At 37.9% G+C, this 19585-nt stretch overlaps 1 long non-coding RNA gene across 1 annotated transcript in view; it reads left to right on the top strand.

The window, feature by feature from the left end:
- Positions 1-7220, top strand: part of LOC308193159 — a 394920-nt gene extending 387700 nt beyond the window's left edge. The window contains exons 2-3 of the long non-coding RNA XR_013949424.1: positions 6623-6870; positions 7111-7220. This is a non-coding gene — a long non-coding RNA (uncharacterized lncRNA). The remainder of the gene's footprint in view (positions 1-6622; positions 6871-7110) is intronic.
- Positions 7221-19585: the final 12365 nt, after the last annotated feature.

Raw genomic sequence — 19585 nt, 5'->3', positions numbered from 1 at the left:
TTTTTGATATTATCATATAATAATATTTATTAATAAATATTAAATATTAATTAATTAATAATTATTCATAATCGATTATATTATTATTACCATTGTATCAATATATCAATATTAATATTTATTAATATTATTAATAATATTTATTACATTAATATTAATAGTATTTTTATTACTATATTTAGCCCTCAGGCAGGCTTCCAGAGAAGGAAGGGGTATAAAGTACTTGGAATACCTGGCACATTTGTATTGGTATTTTCTTTCTCTAGAGGGTACGGCAGTATCACTTTGTGGATTAGAGGAAGGGTATCACTAATATCTAGTGATAAGAAATTTCTGAGAGAAAAGTAAGAGAAATTGTGGCTATGAAAGTATAATTTTAAACTGAAAATAATAACCTTTCGGCTTACTGACATGAAAGACAGTTATTGTATTTTCTCAATATTCATAGCAATCAAGAATCTATCTAGGAACAATCCATAAGGCATTTATGTCAGTCTTGACAATTCCCTTCCTCCCCTAATCCTGGTATACATCTTTGCCTTCAGCCTTCCTGTAATATTCATTTGGCAAAATGCCAACAGTTTAATTCCTACAATCATTCATAATAATGTCAAAATGCATTAATTTTTAAAGTTCTTCTTAGCCAGGCCTCACAAGTAATTAAAGATATCATCAGTGGGGAAAATGGTCCAGAGATCTTAACTTAGGCCCAAATTTCTGATTTAAATCCTCTATCAAAGGTTTATTCACATGATCTGCCTCAGATGGAGATCACTGAGACAGACATGAGGCAGATCCACCCTACAAAGTGTGGTGTTTTCCGTTAACAAATATGCTAAAGCTAAGGTCTTAGCAGGACTTTTTAGCTAGAGCGCAGCCCTACAGATAGAAGCATAGAATCATAGAACACCCTGAGTTGGAAGGGACCCACATGGACCATGGAGTCCAACTCCTGGCTCTGCACAGGGCTACCCAAAACTCAGACCATATGTCTGAGAGCATTGTCCAAACACTTCTTAAAATCCAGCAGGCTCGGTGATGTGATCACCTCCCTGGGGAGCCTTTTCCAGTGCCTCACCACCCTCTCAATGAAGACCCTTTTCCTGATATCCAACCTGATCCTCTTCTGATGCAGCTTCATGCCATTCCCTTGGGTCCTATGGCTAGTCGCCAGAGAGAAGAGATCAGTGCCTGCCACTCCGTTCCCCTTAGTGAGGAAGCTGTAAGTTGACATGAGGTCTCCTCTCAGACTCTTCTTCTCTAGGCTGAACAAACCAAGTGACCTCAGCTGCTCCTTACATGTCTTTCCCTCTAGACCCTTGGCCATCTTTGTAGCCCTCCTTTGGACACTCTCTAATAATTTTATGTCCTTTTTATACTGTGGTTCCCCAAACTGCACACAGTACTTGAGGTAAGGCCACACCAGTGCAAAATAGAGCGGGACAATCACTTCCTTCAACCAGCTAGCAATGCTGTGCTTGATGCACCCCACGGTATGGTTGGCCCTTTTGGCTGCCAGGGCACACTGTTGACTCATATTTAACTTGCCATTGACCAAAACCTCCAGATACATTTCTACAGGGCTGCTCTCCAGCTTCTCATCCCTTAGTCTGTGTGTATAGTCAGGGTAGCCCCTTCCCAGGTGCAGAATCTGGAACTTGCTCTTTTTAAACGTCACATTGTTGGTGATTGCCCAGCTTTCTCGTTTGTCAAGATCTTATACAACTTCGGGGTTGACTGGGAGTTTATCAATCCCACAGCCGTGATCCTCCAATTCAGGACACCTGGGGTCCCAGAGCCCAAGATGCAGTATGAATTGCCCAGATGCAGTATAAAGCTGGTATTTTGCTTTCCTTTTCAGAACATTTCAGTTGTGTCCGTCTGAATGACAGACATATCCAGTCTAGAATTTCTCTAAGCAGATATACTTAAGCTATTTCAAAACCTAGGATAGCAGTAGTCTTACCAAATCTCCCTAAAGAGATGATCGAAATTTAAAAGTTAGTGATAACAGATAATGACAATAATTATGTTTTACTGTCTTTTATTATTGTATTGGGGAAGGCTACTGAGGCATTGTAAATTTGAGTCTAATCTTGATAATAGCAGTCATTCATTCAGTTTTAATATAAAACCAGTTGAACACTATGACGAAATAATTAGCTGAAAGAATAGGTCACATGCTGGGATAGTGGAACAGTAGAATCTGTTCTAAGATTTCATTATTAGAAATGAAATGTGAATGATGTGAATATGAGGCACAGATTGTATTTCTTTTTGTGTGAAATACAAGGGTCACACAGAGGAGCACAGGTTAAGAAACAGAGGTAGAGAATACGTAACTGACAGGAAAACTGTCAGGAAAAAGGTGAGAAGAGATTTCTGGATGAAGTGCTGGATAGATTTATACCTGGCATAATTAAAGAAACACAAATTCTGGTGCTTGATTCTTACTCATTTAAATGAGTTAATTTACATACTCTCCATTGATAATGAGGATTTCACAAATTCTTAATTTAGTCAATTTTATCTTTCTTCATTTTTGTTTTTGTGCTTTTCCTTATATTCATGTAGCCAGAGTTTTGGCCAGCTGCACCAATGAATCAGTAATAGCATTAATTCTATATATACAGAAAATAAAAGTAAAATAAAAATTGTAATTTTTATAATATTAAGAGTAGATTATAAACTATAGAATCATAGAATGTCTTGGATTGGAAGGAACATTAAACATCATCTATTTTGAACCCCACAGCCATGGGAAAGGATGCCACCCACTCAATCAGGTTGCCAAGGGCCTCATCCAACCTGGTCTTGAATACCTCCAAGGACTGGTCATCCACAATTTCTCTGGGCAACCTGTTCCAGGACCTCTCCACCTGAAGAATTTCCTCCTAACATCTAATCTAAATCTCCTCTCATTTAAAGCCATTCCCCCTTGTCTAATCATTATCTGAACAAGCAAAAAAAGTTGTTCTCCAATACATACTTTGGAATAAAAGTTGTTTATAGTGTAAAAGAAGAAAAAAAAGTTGCTCTCCGTAACATACTTAAAAGTCACGCATAGTTAAAGGTTGAGGACTGGGGAAAGAGATTATTATTAAGCATTTCCCCCCATGGATATTGGAAATTCCAGTTTTAATTTTCCATCCATTTTTTTATAGGCACAATTTAATATGGACTAGTTGGTCTTAATTCTGGTTCTGCAGGTATGTCTGACAGAAATCATTCCTATTTCGTCCTTAGAATGTTGCAAAAGAATTTTACACCTACAAACACGTGCACAAACCTTCTGGGAAAACCATTGCTGTGTTCATAGGATATTTTCTTTTTAAATAGAGATTATAAGGACTTGTAAGATACTGTAATATAATTCCTCAGATAGCATTACAATATAATCCCATTTCTCAATGAAAAATAAAGCCATAAAAGGTAAGGATTTCCTCTTAATTTTTACTGACCTTGTGTAGGGACCTTTACTAGAATTTCAATTAGTCTTCTATTTTCTGAAATACTAAATCTGCTTGTAATTATTTGACTTTTACTGTTAAATGGTGGCATGCAAACACATGTTCAATGTCTGATCAGTTTTATCTTTTTAGAAATCCTTAGAGATAGCCAAAAAGGAAGAATACTCCATGAACCTGTCTGTTTGCTGTTTATGCCAATGCAGCAGCTATCTTAGATAACATACCTCAGGAGAGGCTTTCTGCAGACTTGCTGTCTTCCCTGGAAAAATGACATACTTTATTCTGGGTTGATTAACAGCTAGTGGATTCATCAGAGGCTTTTAGGGCTAATGGCTTTAGAAGAACATAAACTCCTGGCTTTGTGCTATTAGCAAATGTCATTCAAATTGCTTCTAGTAATGGCTTATGAACACTAAATATAAATTTCTGTACACTTACAGCCATAGCCTGAACAGATATGTGGATTCTCACAGTAACTCCATCTTTCAGGTCATTTACTATATATAATAGCTGCTATGCAGAGTGGACATAAGTCTCATGGTAAGATCCTTTTGTTTATGAAAAAAACATCTGAGTCCAGCCAAGGTCAGTGAATCTACTTCTGTAAAGGTAGTGTCATTTCCATTGAAATTTTATAGAAAAAAAAATGTATTGTTTAGCTTGTTTCAGAGTGCCTTTACACAAAGGATCATTTTTGGACAGATATAAGAAGCATTAAAGGAAGTACATTCTCTTTAATATTAACAATCATTATCAATTAATAGCAATGTTAATTGGGATCTTTAAAATATGTAGGAAAATTATGTTTCAAAGGCACTTTGAAACACATCCCACACCTTGGGATATGTTAAATTAGATCTTTGCCAGCAGCACTGATTTCTTTTGAACACAAGTGGGAAACAGCAGCCTGGAAAGTAATGATGCTAGTAACCACACAAGACAGATACAGGCAAAGCACTTGCATATACCTTCACTACTTCAAATATCATTTGTTTTTAGTGAAATATGTTTTTCACTAGAGAAACCAATTTATTCTTAAGGTTTATCTCTGCAAAAAGCCTTGTTATGCTCAAAATCGTCTTTATGTGCAAACAGTAAACACATCTTTTATGTAAAGCCAAGATTTCATGGTTATTATTATTATTGAAATGTTAAATGTCTAATTAAAAATAATTTTTAGTCTAGACATTGTTATGGTATTTACACATAATATTTCCATACAAAAAAGACCTCAGTAATCATACAACTGACATTGTAACATACTTCTAGTTACTACTACCTTTCTTGTGGTTATACTCTCCTTTCCATTGCTCTTTCAGGTCTTAAAGGCACTAGTTGCAGCTGCTGGAGAGGAAAAATCTGCCTCTGGAGTCCTTTACCAGAAGTAATATAATGTTGAAGTTTGTGATTTCTTCCACACTTTAGGATCAACTCCGTGTCACTTTTCCATATTTGCTAATGGAGTTTTACACATTTGCTTTTTATTTGTTGGTATGCAGCTCCACACGACACCACAACTTTTGCGTGTGTTTCTATTTCTTCATTTTCTTTTTTACCCCCCAAAATCAGTTTTTCTCATCTCCAGCTGCATTTCTACTCCGTGTCTGTGCTTCTTGAGGCCTCTGCTATGGCACCAGGACAGTATTTCTGTGTACTACAAAATTGTGTGTAAATATCTCTTTCTACATAGAAAACCTGCTCATTACTTTTACCTATTTAAAACTATAATTTTATCACATGAAGCTAAATGAAATCAAAATAGCCATAAATACTTGGTCAAGTAGAGAAATCAGTATCACAACTAAACCAAGTAAAATAAATTTGCAGACAGTTCAAGAAAAGTTCAGAGCAAACCTGACAAGACTCAGTCCTCAGGCTTTGCAAATTCCATACAAAGTGTATGTCCAATCACTAGCAGTAATGATACTGTATTACAGGGATACATGCTTACACGATGCATAGACTACATATCATGTAATTTTCATCTAAGTCTTTATAGGAAAGAAAGAACTTGTTCAAGATTTCTTATATATGGCTAATCTAACACTGTGAGAATCTATGGTGTCTTAAAATAATTCTCTCTCATGATTCTTACTAGCAAATATAAAGAAAACAGCTACAATTTTCCCAGAGGAAGGAACAAATGATAAAAAAAATCAGTCATCACAGATGAAAACTTGAAATCACTAGGAGTCACAGTACCACTTTTGACTATTCCAAAATGGAAAGCAGATAAAACGAAAGAAAAGAAAGAAAGAAAGAAAGAGAGAGAGAGAGAGAGAGAGAGAGAGAGAGAAAGGAAGAAAGGAAGAAAGGAAGAAAGGAAGAAAGGAAGAAAGGAAGAAAGGAAGAAAGGAAGAAAGGAAGAAAGGAAGAAAGGAAGAAAGGAAGAAAGGAAGAAAGGAAGAAAGGAAGAAAGGAAGAAAGGAAGAAAGGAAGAAAGGAAGAAAGGAAGAAAGGAAGAAAGGAAGAAAGAAAATTAAAAAACAAATGAACAAACAAAACTAAACTAAACCAAACTAAATCTACAAATAATTTCTACTCAAATCCTTCAGGTACCTTGACATAGATATTTGCTACTCCATTACTGAAAAACATATTTTGAAGCCTGAAGTATTACTTCTCAGATTTGGTAGCTTTAGACACCTGCACTACTATCCGGTTAATAAAATAGGGTGATGGTTAGAAAGAGAGTTCTGAAATTTATTTTTCATAATGGTTTGAAAATATTTGACTAGGCCGAAGACAAAGGCTCTCCAGGTGTAATATGGGCAAGGATTTCTAGCCTGTCAGATATGATTAATAGGGAAGTGGTCATGCATCACTAATTTAATTTTCATAGAGAAAACGACAATGAGATCTGACAATAGCATAGCTGTATATATAATTGACATAGACTTCAGTACATTTCACGGTACATAGCAAATCATAAAATAATTTGGAATTAAAGATTAAGATAGGAGATATGTTGGATGAAATTCTTTACTGAGTAACTGAACTCATGTCATAATGTATACAGGTAGGAATGAAAGCATAGGCACTGTGCAACTGTGGCTGCTGGGGCACTTTGGTCATGCTACACAGTACAGCAGATAGAGTTTATCCAGGAGGATTTGCAAATAATGATCACACTCAGACATTTAATGGAAAAGATAGTGTCCTGGTTCCAGTTAGGACAGAGTTAATGTTCCCTCATAGTAGCTGGTAGGGTGCTATGTTTTGGATTAGGATGAGAAGAGCGCTGATAACATGCTGATGTTTTAATTGTTGCAGAGCAGTGTTTACACCAGGCCAAGGACTTTTCGGCTTCTCGCTCTGTCTTGCCAGCGAGCAGGCTGGGGGTGCAGCAGGAGCTGGGAGGGGACAGACCCAGGACAGCTGACCCAAACTGGCCAAAGGGGTATTCCATACCATCTGACGTCATGCTAAACAATATATAGGGGTGGCTGGCCGGGGTGGGGGGGCCGGCTGCTCGGGAATAGGCTGGGCATCGGTCAGCGGGTGGTGAGCAATTGCATTGTGCATCACTTGTTTTCTTACACATTATTATTGTTAATACTATTACCATTATCACTATTATTATTATTATTGTTATTATTATTTTCCTGTCTTAATAAACTGTCTTTATCTCAACTCACAGGCTTCACTTTCCCGTTTCTCTCCCCCCATCCCAGAGAGGGAGGGGGGAGGGTGAGCGAACGGCTGTGTGGTGTTTAGCTGCCAGCCGGGTTAAACCACAACAGATAGAAAAGATGAAAATGAAACCATCTCATCAAAAATCTCTTTCATACAACTAATTTCCAACCTTCAAGATATATATTCTTTCTGGAAAAAAATGTAAAGGAAGGAACAATACCAGCATATGTGAGCTAACATAAAAAAAAACCTTCTAAGACTCAGGAAAGCAAATCAATTTAAATGAGAAGAAAATAAATAAGACAGTGAGAGTTTGTGAATATCTTCTGTAGAGAAAATGACCAGTTTCCAAAAGGAAGCAAGAAAGGTCAAAAGCTATGGAACATTTCCTTGCCTCAAACAGATACATATTGGCAGCATCATCACAGTGCAAAAAAATACTACTGTTGCAGTAATGGATTGTCTTCTAACTACTCTTTGTTCAGAATGATCCTTTCTGAAGTCTTAGCAGTAAGCCATCCAATTTGAATACCTTAAAAGAAGAAGAAACAAACAAACAAACAAAACTTAGAAAAAGAGAGAGAGAGAGAGAGAGAAAGATAGCAACAGCAAAAATCCCACAAAACTTTTAATCTTATAACCTCAATAAATTTCAGTGGCACCTAAATATCTTCATAGGTCCAGCCCTACCTTCTGTGGCCTAATTAACTTTTAATAGAAGAAATCTCAAAAAAGTGATGCAGGCCAACTGGCATCAGCAGACAGAAAAATAAATACTTTATTCAACTTAAAAAAAAAAAAAAACAACAACAACAAAAAACACATCTGCACTGTTCCATAAGCAAAATAAATTACTTTTTTCTCCTTTTTCCTTTAATGCCCATGCCCAGTTAGATTCCATTTCCTAATACTATAATGGTAAAATGGTAACTAGATGTATTTGACAACTCAGTAACAACAACAACAACAAATCATTATCTATCAGATGACATTTTTACCAGCTGTAGACTGGAATTTACCCATCAGTGACAGGACAGCTAAGAACCTGTTCAGAGTTTCAAATTGCAGATCAATGTTATTCTTATTTTATATAATTGTTAAAGCCAAAGAAACATTTCATCTATCTTTAAGATTCTGTAGTAAAAAGATAAAACAAAAATAAATATATCTGAGTCAATAAATTTCCTCTTAACTGAATTTATTGGATATATCTTTACCTCCTGGTAAGGTAATCATCCTTCAGACTTTTTTCAAGACCTTTTCAAATTAACCAACATTCTGCTTACCTGTGAATAACCTGGCACAGCAGAAGGCACCTATATGCATTATGCAGGCTGTCCTTTGGGCAGTCACATAACAAAGAAGTGAAGCTTAATAAATAACAATGAATAAATTCTCCTGAATGCTTTTCCTCCCTCCCTCCCTTCCTCCCTCCCTTCCTTCTTTCCCTCCCTTCTTTCCCTCCCTCCTTCCCTCCCTCCCTCCTTCCTTCCTCCTTTCCCTCCCTCCCTCCCTCCTTCCTTCCTTCCTTCCTTCTCTATGTGCAAAACTTTTCCAAGCCTAAACTATGCTGCCTGGAGATGAAGAGTTTAGAATCTCTTATTCAAGATATGACAGCATGCAGTGCTCAGCTCTAAGCAAGACAGGTGAGGCTCACGTTGATCTTTTAAACTTACATTTGATGAAAAAAGCTATTATTGATTAATGCTGTCTATTCATTTCAGCCTCAACACACAAAATAATTCCAAGTTAATCACTTTTTCTTTTAAGAGGAGTATAAGTGCTGAAAATCAAATACTGATTACTTATTAAGGTTAAAGTTGTCACAAGCAAATTCAAAGCCATGAGAACATATATTAATATGGTTTATTATTAATTATGTTTTGCTTATATTTTTGCAAACCGAACCAAGCAAAAACCAAACAACAGCAACAAATAAACAAACCAAACAAAACATTACCGCCTTTGAGAACACCCCTCGGACTTTTATAAGACTCATTTCTTGTGTTGGGTAATGAGTGAAATGTAGTAGGTAATGAAAGAAAATGCTGGTATTGAATGACTTAGAAAAAATATTGAATTGGAAATCTATTCTGCTCAAATACCTAAAGGTTTGTGACAGAGGAAAATGAATACAAAATATTCTTTAGTGAATCTTTTTACTACCACATTCTACCTTCAATATTAAACCCATTCCTTTCCTTTCAATAGTAAAGGTTTTATTTAAAGTCCTGTATTCAATGTGGAGTACTACCAGAAATATGTGGATCAACATAGGAGAGATTAGAGAAAACCTGAAAGTTTTGTTTGTTTGATTGTTTTTTAATGAAAGAATTTATAAACTGGCATTGCTCAGAAAAGAGAAGAGTAAGTGGATGTATGAGAAAACATTTAACACTTAAATATCTACTAGAAAATAAAGGTGAAAAACTGTTCTACATGCTAATGGCAAATAGTATCAGGTGTAATGAGTTTAAACTACAGTAAGCATGATTCAGGTTATACATAAGCACATTTTTTAAAAAGTAGAGAAAGTAGACTATAGAATAAATTGCCTGAAGATGGCATGTTGTCTCTTGCAATAACCAATATACTCAAATTAGAAGACTAGTTGACTTGTCCCTGTCTGTATTCAGTTAAAAGAGAAATGCTGTTCCAGATGATGCATGCTGAAATTCATTGAAATGAAACCAAGCTCCATCTTGAGAATAGAAGAATTCTTTTATTCTCTAGCTGTGTAGCTTCCCTGACTAACAAAGATATTTGAAGGTAAAAAAAAAAAAAAAAAAAAAGAGTTAATGATCATGTGCAAAAGCATGTTAAAGTATAATATACTGATAATGGTTTATAATAACCTGTAATTATATGAAGGATCAGACATTGTGTGCTCAAAGTCATACAAAAAGCTTGATTCCCTTTTTTTCTGACAAAAATGTTGAAATATCAAACAAACACATGAACAAAAAAAAAGAAAAAATAAATAAACCCACAGATCAATGAATGATAGAAATAGCCATTATTTATTTGACAAACCAAATCATTTTCAAATTGATTGTTGTGTGAAAATGTCTGTTCACGCTACAAAGGCAGGACTTTGTTCTGCTCAGATGAGCCCACAGCAGATTTGAATACTTCGTATTCAATATGATACTCTGCAGAATCCCGTTTCAGTCGAGTCAAGGAATGGACAGATCTCCCACTGATTCTACACAGGCAAAACTTGCTTCCTTGATCATTATTTCTAAAGCAAGGACAACATAAGCATTATGTACCTCTGGTAAAAATCTCACAAAAGACAACTCAAAAGTCTAAAAGAACATTACACAGTTATTTGTGAGTGATGTGAGAAAAACTGCCATTCATAAGTGCAGCATTGCTTGCAAACAACAGGAAAAGGCATGTAGTAGTGTTTTGGATAAATTTGGATTGCGTTTTGGAAAATGTTTAATATGCAAATAATGTAATGAATACAAGAAAAAACAAAGTCTGACCCTAGGTGTTGTCTTTCAAAGAGTTATGAAAAACATATCCTGACACGGAATAGTTATATCAATAAAGATTGTAGTATGCTGTGGTTTGTTAAAATAGATCCCGTTATATTCCAAGTAAAGTGGAAGGCACACGTAGCTATTTAAAGACACTTCATGGCATGAAAATAGTTCTGCTATTCAGGAAAATGATTTTGAACTGTGTTCAAAACACATAGAGCAGATATAATTGGAAAAATATAGAGAAATTTCCCATTGCTAAGAACATTGATGCAATGCATTTATATTATATCCTACAAGGAGCCTGTTCAGCATCCAAGCTTTTCCACTCTGAACTTCTGCAAAATCATTGAACTTAGCAGATCCCTACTCATTTTTGTTATTAAAGAAGTGTCATATATCATAATTTTAGATTTCTTTAATTTTTGTAATTGAGTTAGGATAAATGTGCCGTAGCAACTCTAATCTCTGTTTTAATACTCCTTATATATAAAGGAGAATTATGAATTCTTATGAATTCAATATCTAGTTAAACCTAGTGTAAGTTTTTACCATAGTTGTCAGTAGTCTCTGAAACAATACAGTATGTGATCTTGAAGTATGGTATCTACCCAGTGCAGAATTTTTGTTACAAAAATAAATAAATAAATAAATACAGTGTAACAGCTCTGTAATATGGCACAAATTATATTAAAAATCTCTGAAATAACTTTATGCATATATACATCTGTGTGTATGTAAAGCTCACAAAGGAGAAGCTTTAAGGTAAATTTATACTGCTAACATTAATCAGACCCTTCAGAAGGAAACATCCAATTGCTGTTCAGCCAGTTCTCTTTGGGACCCATTTCTTTTGATGTTCTATAGCAGTCTCTTTCCATTTCAGTGCCCATTTCTGTATTCTCCCTGGGTTATTTTCCACATCAAAGCAGGTTTTTCTTGCCTCTGTAGAATTCTCAATTTTTATCTTTCTGCAGTCATCATGAGGGAGAAAGAAAGCAGAAAAAAAAAAATCTTATTTTTACAGTTTCAGCCTGTATTGTGTATTATGTTTAGTAAGGCTTCACAGAAAGCAAAGAACATCAGCCAAACTTCTAAAATTTTACCAAAAGTTTTGTAGCCAAGACAATTACTATGAAAAGAAAGAATAGACTACTCATCATGAGTCTATTAATTCCCCTCCATATTTAACCAAGCAATTATAATCTTTTTTTTTTTTATTCAAGAGGTCAGTGCCATGAGATGGAAAACAAATTGCATTTTTCACCTCTAAACCTTTAATAACTAGAACCAGTTCATGTTTGTTATTTGTCAAGTATGGAATTGTGCTACTTTGTTTACCTATTCAATTCTTATAGGCTGTATTTTTAGGGAAGTGAAACCAGTAAAAAGCCCTACAGTTTTAGGAAGAGATTTGTAAAGGAATAAAAATATCCTCTATACTCTCATTGCATTTGTTGTTTATCTTAGATTTACAGTGACCCACTTATGAAGAGGGGCTGCAAAGGACCTCAAGCTCCAGGTCCAAACTTACAGCAACAGTTATACTCACTGCTTTTATTTTATTTTATGGGGGGAGGGTGGGTGAGGGTAAGGGTGGGGGTGGGGAGGAAGCTGCTCATTCTGTTTCCTAACTCATTGATCTCCCACACTCAGAATAGTTGCTAGTTCTGATGCCAAAACACGTCAAATTGCAGAAAATTTAGATAAGGTAGGTGGGACATACCATTTTACCAACTGAGAAGAATGTACAAACATTGTGATTCCTGGGGAGAATGAGTATAGTAGATCCGGATGGTGAAAACAATGAGCCAGACTTTCATTTCTTATGCCATACTGTTTATAAGTTCAAAGCTGATTCTTAAGTGTGCTTTCTCCTCCCCTCCCCTCCCCTCCCCTCCCCTCCCCTCCCCTCCCCTCCCCTCCCCTCCCCTCCCCTCCCCTCCCCTCCCCTCCCCTCCCCTTTATTCTGCTTATCATTAATACTCACAAGTCATCTCTATTTTGAACAAGTATACCTTGACTGCAGTTCACAGAATTCAGCTGATATCTACGCAGTTATTTTTATGTTTGTTTCTTTTTGTTTGTTTAATTATGAATCTTAAGGCAAAAGTTAAAAAGTCTTGGCTATATGGCTGCCGTACGACCTTTACCTAACTTTCACAGAATCACAGGATCATCTAGGTTGGAAGAGATCTCCAAGATCACCTAGTCCAATCTCTGACCTAACATTAACAAGTCCTCCACTAAGCCATATCACTAAGCTCTACATCTAAACGTCTTTTAAAGACCTCCAGGGATGGTGACTCAACCACTTCCCTGGGCAGCCTATTCCAATGCCTAACAATCCTTTCAGTAAAGAAGTTCTTCCTAATATCCAACCTAAACCTCCCCTGGCACAACTTTAGCCCATTCCCCCTCGTCCTGTCACCAGGCACTTGGGAGAACAGACCAACCCCCACCTCGCTACAGCCTCCTTTAAGGTACCTGTAGAGTGTGATCCCAGACTGAACAATCCCAGCTCCCTCAGCCGCTCCTCGTAAGACTTGTTCTCCAGACCCCTCACCAGCTTCGTTGCCCTTGTCTGGACTTGCTCGAGCACCTCCATGTCCTTCTTGTAGCGAGGGGCCCAAAAATGAACACAGTACTAGAGGTTCAGCCTCACCAGACTTAAGAAGGACAAATATTTTTGGACTCTGTCCACTTAACCGAGATAAGAATGATATGGAGTCACTTTCTCACTCTCTATTATAAACAATTGTCTTAGGATTGATTACATATTATATAATCAGAAATTATCTATAAATTCAGAAATAGCATCACAAAATCAGTGGAATTACAACAGAGCGTGAAAAGACATAAACCTGAGACTTTAATTATTACAGTTATAGCATACAACCACTTTAACAAAAAGTTAAGAGATTAATTGTTTTTCTCCATATATGTACTTAGGCAGCTTAAAAAGTTATCTCAACTACATAGTTCCAAGAGAACAGAAAACCTACCCACTAATTAGTTCTAACAAAATTCTGATTAGACAAATTATTTTACTCAGAAACTGAAAATAAATTTCCAGAAAACGTGTAGACAAACTAACAACTTCCTCTCTCCTGACTTCCCTAGAAAGTTCCAAGAGCCAAAATTAAACAATGTTCTCACCACAAGAATAAAAACTTCAAAACTCATGTGGAATTATCTGATTAAAAGTTGCCAGTACACTACATTTGGGAAAACAGAATCAGATTCACTCATACAGAAACAATTTTGCTGTGATAGTATAAATGCAATCTTTTTGTCTAAACAGATAGTCTGGTATCATAGAATCACAGAATGACTGAGGCCGGAAGGGACCTCTGGAGATCATCTAGTCCAACCCCCCTGCCAAGCAGAATCACCTAAAGCACATTGCACAGGATAGCATCCAGGCGGGTTTTGAATATTTCCAGAGAAGGAGACTCCACAACCTCTCTAGGCAACCTGTGCCAGTGCTCTGTCACCCTCACAGTAAAGAAGTGTCCTCTCATATTCAGCCTGAACCTCCTGTGCTTTAGTTTGTGCCTTTTGCCTCTCGTCCCGTCGCTGGGCACAACTGAAAAGAAACCAGCTCCATCCTCTTGACACCCTCCCCTCAAATATTTACATACATTAATGAGGTCTCCCCTCAGTCTTCTCATTTCCAGACTAAACAGGCCCTGTTCTCTCAGCTTGTCCTTGTATGACAGGAGCTCAAAACACCTTCTAGTCCTACATCCAAATCGTTTATAAAAACATTGAAGAGGACTGGCCCTAAAATGGAGCCTTGAGGGACCCCACTAGTGACCATCTGCCAGCCTGATGTGGTCCCATTTACCAAAACCCTTTGAGCCTTGCCCGTCAGCCAATTGCTCACCCATTGGGTGATGCTTTTGTTAAGTTGTATGCTGGACATTTTGTCCAGTAGGATCCTATGGGAAACCGTGTCAAAACCCTTGCTGAAGTCCAAAAAGATCACATCAGCTAGTTTCCCTTGATCCACTAGATGAATGATCTTATCATAAAAGGAAATCAAATTAGTTAGGCAGGACCTACCCCTCATGAACCCATGTTGGCTGGGACCAATGACTGCATTGTCCCCCAGGTGCACTTCAATAACTTCAAGGATCATCTTCTCCATAATTTTTCCAGGCACTGATGTGAGAATGACAGGCCTGTAATTGCTAGGGTCTTCTTTCTTACCCTCCTTGAAAATTTGCACAACATTTGCCAGCTTCCAGTCTACTGGGACCTCTCCAGATTCCCAAGATCGTTGAAAAATAATTGAGAGAGGTCCCGCGATGATGTCAGCCAGCTCTTTAAGCACCCTGGGATGAATCCCATCTGCACCCATGGACTTGTATGGATCCAGGTGGAGCAGCAAATCCTGCACACGTTCAGGGTTGGTTGGGAGTTTATCATTCCCACCATCAAGGTTCTCCAGTTCAGGGCACCCAGGGTCCCGAAGCCCATCATCAGTGTTGAAGACAGAGGCGAAGAAGGCATTAAACATCTCTGCTTTGCCTGTGTCATTGTCTGTGAGGAGACCTTCCCCATCAAGTAGTGGACCTATGTTTTCTTTGGTTCTCCTTTTTCTGTTCACATATCTAAAAAAACCTTTTTTATTGTCTCCCACAGACATGGCCAGCTTCAACTCTAGTTGGGCTTTGGCCACACGAATTTTCTCCCTACAAACACGAACAGCATCCCTGTATTCCTTCCGTGTCACCTGACCCTCCTTCCAGCAGCCGTACACTTTCTTTTTCCATCTAAGCTCCAGTAGAAGTTCCCTGGTCAGCCAGGCCGGCCTTCTGCCCCACCTGCTTGACTTCCTATATTTCCTACTTCCTATAATTCCTACTTTTGGAATTGCCTGATCTTGTGCTTTTAGGAGGCAGTGCTTAAAGATTGACCAGCACTGATGGACGCCTATGCCTTCAAAAGCAGTTTCCCAGGGGACCTTGCTGACTAGTTCCCTGAGCAGCCTGAAGTCTGCTTTCCCCATATCCAGGGCTGAAGTTTTGGTGGCAGTTTTCCTTCTATCACCATAAATTTTAAACTCAACCACTTCATGGTCACTATGACCGAGACGGCCACCAATTGCCACGTCCCCCACAAGACCCTCTCTGTTCTCCAGCAACAGATCTATAAATAGACAATCTATTTTTAAAACCAGTTATTAAAAATTATATATTGCTTATGTTGAGAACTTCTTAATTACAATAATAACAATTGGTATTAATGTGTTGACTTTCACGTGCTATTTTAAGTATAAATTAAGTATTCTAAGTACAAATTAATTCACTGTCATATTCTTTGCAAGAATGAGTCAAATACTGTGAGGTCATAGAATCATAGAATTAATCATAGAATCATAGAATCAATCAGAATCACAGAGTCACAGAACAGCTTGGATTGGAAGGGACCGTAAAGATCATCTCGCTCCAACCCCCTGACATAGGCAGGGATGCCACCCACTATATCAGGTTGGCCAAGGCCCCACCCAGCCTGACCTTGAACACCTCCAAGGATGGGGCATCCACAGCTTCTCTTCGCAACCTGTTCAGAGCCTCGCCACTCTTACAGTGAAGCTTCCTTCTAATGTCTAGTCTAAAACTATCCTCTTTTACGGAATCACAGTTTAAGACCATTCACCCTTGTCCAGTCATTATCTGCCCAAGTAAAGAGCCCTTCATCTTTTATGTAAGCCCCTTTTAAGTATTGAAAGGTCAAAATGAGGTCTCCCCAGATCCTTCTCTTCTTTAGGCTGAACATCCCCAGCTCTCTCAGCCTTTCCTCATGGGAGAGGTGCTCCAACCCTCTGATCATCTTTGTAGCCCTCCTCTGGACTCAGTTGAACAAGTCCACATTTTTCTTGTACTGGGGGGCCCAAACCTGGACACAGTACTCCATCTGGGGCCTCATGAGAGCAGAGTAGAGGGGGACAATCACCTCTCTTGACCTGCTGGCCACACCTCTTTTGATGCAGCTCAGGATGCAGTTGGCCTTCTGGGCTGGAAGCACGCACTGCTGACTCATGTTGAGACTTTGGACACCAGAACCCCCAAGTCCTTCTCTGCAGGGCTGCTTTCAATGAGTTCTTCTCTCAGTCTTTACTCCTGTCTGGGATTGTCCCGGCTCAGGTGCAGCACCTTGCACTTGGACTTGTTGAACCTCATGTGGTTCACAGGGTCCCACTTCTCCAGCCTGTCCCTTTGAATGGCATCTCTTCCTTCTTTGGTATCAACCGCACCACTCAGCTTGGTGTCATCTGCAAACTTGCTGAGGGTGCACTCAATCCCATCACCTATGTAATTGATGAAGATACTGAAAAGCACCAGTTCCAAGGCAGACCCCTGAGGGACACAGCTCATCACCAGTCTCCACCTGGACACAGAGTCATTGACCACCACTCTCTGGGTGTGGCCATTGAGACAATTCCTTATCCACAGGATGGTCTACCCGTCAATTCCATATCTTTCCAATTTAGAGATTAGGATGTTGTGTGGGACTTTGTTAAATGCCTTCCAGAAGTCCAAGTAGATGACATCAGTCAGTCTTCCCCTGCTGACTGATGCATTACTCTTATCATAGAAGGCCACCAGATTGGTCCGGCATAATTTACCCTTGGTGAAGCCATGCTGGCTGTCCCAGATCACCTTTTTGTCCTGCATATGCCTTAACATTGCCTCCAGGAGGATTCATTCCTTGATCTTCCCAGACACAGAGGTGAAGCTCACCTGTCTGTAGTTCCCCAGGTTTTCCTTTCTACCCTTTTAAAAAATTTTAAAGATTTTTTAAAAGATCCATCATTATGGGTTGACTTTTCATTAAGGCAGATAAGGAACAGAGACAGATAAACTGTTTCTTCAAGCAGAGAGGTCTTTCACGAATTAGAGTACTATAATTGCATTTGGGACATACCAGTTTAATGTTTCAACCCATTCTTGAGTTTTCCCACAACTCTCTGTCTTCAAAATTCTCCACTACTGCATTGGCCTATCAGAATATTACAGAATCACAGAATGGTTGTGTTCGGAAGAGATCAGGTAGTCCAACAACTCTGCTCAGGCTATCCCATAGGTTTCAGCTAGAAGTGGAACATGCAGAAAAAAATATAATGCAAATATGTTTCCAGGTTATATAATATGAGCTCAATTCCAAGTTTAGCAGATACCATTGTCTTTTTTGGCCACAAGGGCACATTGCAGACTCATGGTTAACTTCTTGTCCACCAGGACTCCCACATCCTTCTCTTCAGAGCTAATTTCCAGCAGGTCAACTTGTCCAGCCGCCAACTTGTACTGGTGCATGAGGTTATTCCCCCTAGGTGAAAGACCCTGCACTTGCCTTTGTTGAACTTTATGAAGTTCCTCTCTACCCAACTCTCCAGCCTGTACAGGTCTCTCCGAGTGGCAGCACAGCCTTCTGTTGTATCAGCTACTCCCGCCAGTTTTGTATCATCAGCAAGCTTGCTGAGGGTGCATTCTGTCCCTTCACCCAGGTCATTCATGAATAAATTGAACATGACTGGACCCATTACTGACCCCTGGGGGACACCACTAGCTTCCAGCCTCCAATTAGACCAGGCTGCTGATCACAACCCTGTGTGCTCTGCCATCCAGGCAGTTCTCAGTTCACTTTATGCAATTATCAGGTAGTCAGATATAGAAGGAAACTACTGTGTTATAACTCCTTTTCCAATAACAAAATTGTTTTCTTCAATGTAGCAGAAAAAAAAAAGTCAATTATAGGTAACGTATTATTGATTTTAATCAGTAATTTACGCAGTAGTGTGGACATTGATGAAGGCATTCACTGTATTGTGATACAAGGTCATGTTAATTAAGTTAGACGTTCAAAATCTGTATGGAGCTCTGACGTTTTACATTTCATGATTGTAGGCATGCAATCATGAAAATGATGATTGCAACTACAAATCATATCCTAAAATTTTCAGCAAAATCGAATAGCTCTACCAGGTCTGAGTTATTACACTTCTTATATTTTGTATTCATGTTTTATATACACATGGAGGTACAGATGCTATTCTGAATAATCTAATTTTAAAGTTGAAAGCATCAATTACAAAAGTGTAACTCAATTAAAACTATTCACAGTAACGTCATTCATACCATGTCATAGCAAGATGGATTTGCAAGATTTGCTTGTACCTTAAATTTTCTTCATTTGATGTCTCAACCTAGTCATAATATTATGGTTTATATTCTACATTCCACTCCTAAAGCACTTCTAGATCTATTTAGGTCACTAATGATAAATTCACCAACATCTTTGAAGAAGAAAGCCAATATGCATGTTTGTAAATTAATGTTTGGTAGCTTTTGTTTTGTTTTTAGTTGTTTGTTTTGCTAGTTTGTTTCTTACATATACTGAATTCAAGAAGCATATTTATTTTTGATAAAACCCTCTCAAGATCACAAATATGTTTAATTTGCATAAAAATTAAAAAATAGAGGTTGTGTGTTTAAATGTTAATGCCATACCTTGAATTTGTACCTCCAAAGTTCTCTTTCTAGTAGAGACTGTATGAAAAATGTTTTAAGTGTATTTTCTGTAAGCATTAAGAAAAACAGTTTTTACAATAAAATCTCTGACAGCAGGTCTTGTAAACTAAAAATGAAAGCCTTGTTTTACATGTCTTTGTTTGCTTTACTGAGAGTGGAATTCTTTTGCACAGTTACAATTTATTGTATTATTGTATATTAGTTTGAAGTTCAGTAGATTGAGCTAAGTAGATTTGATGCTGAGGTCTGTTATAATGTTAAAATACATGATGCCATCTCTGAAGTCAGTTAAGCTCCAGAAAAAGTTAGGAATAAGCAAGAATTAGACTAAATATCAGCACAAAATGCACGTCAAAATGCTGTTGTGGCATACATGAAGGTGACCTGTGGTGGTATTGTCAATGCTACGGGATCAAAGCTTGAGTTTCTTTCTATCATGGGCAAGTTGGCA

Source organism: Anser brachyrhynchus, assembly GCF_964034855.1.
Source record: "Anser brachyrhynchus genome assembly, chromosome: 1".
NCBI classification, from domain to species: Eukaryota; Metazoa; Chordata; class Aves; order Anseriformes; family Anatidae; genus Anser; species Anser brachyrhynchus.
This window is presented reverse-complemented; position numbering and strand designations above follow the sequence as displayed.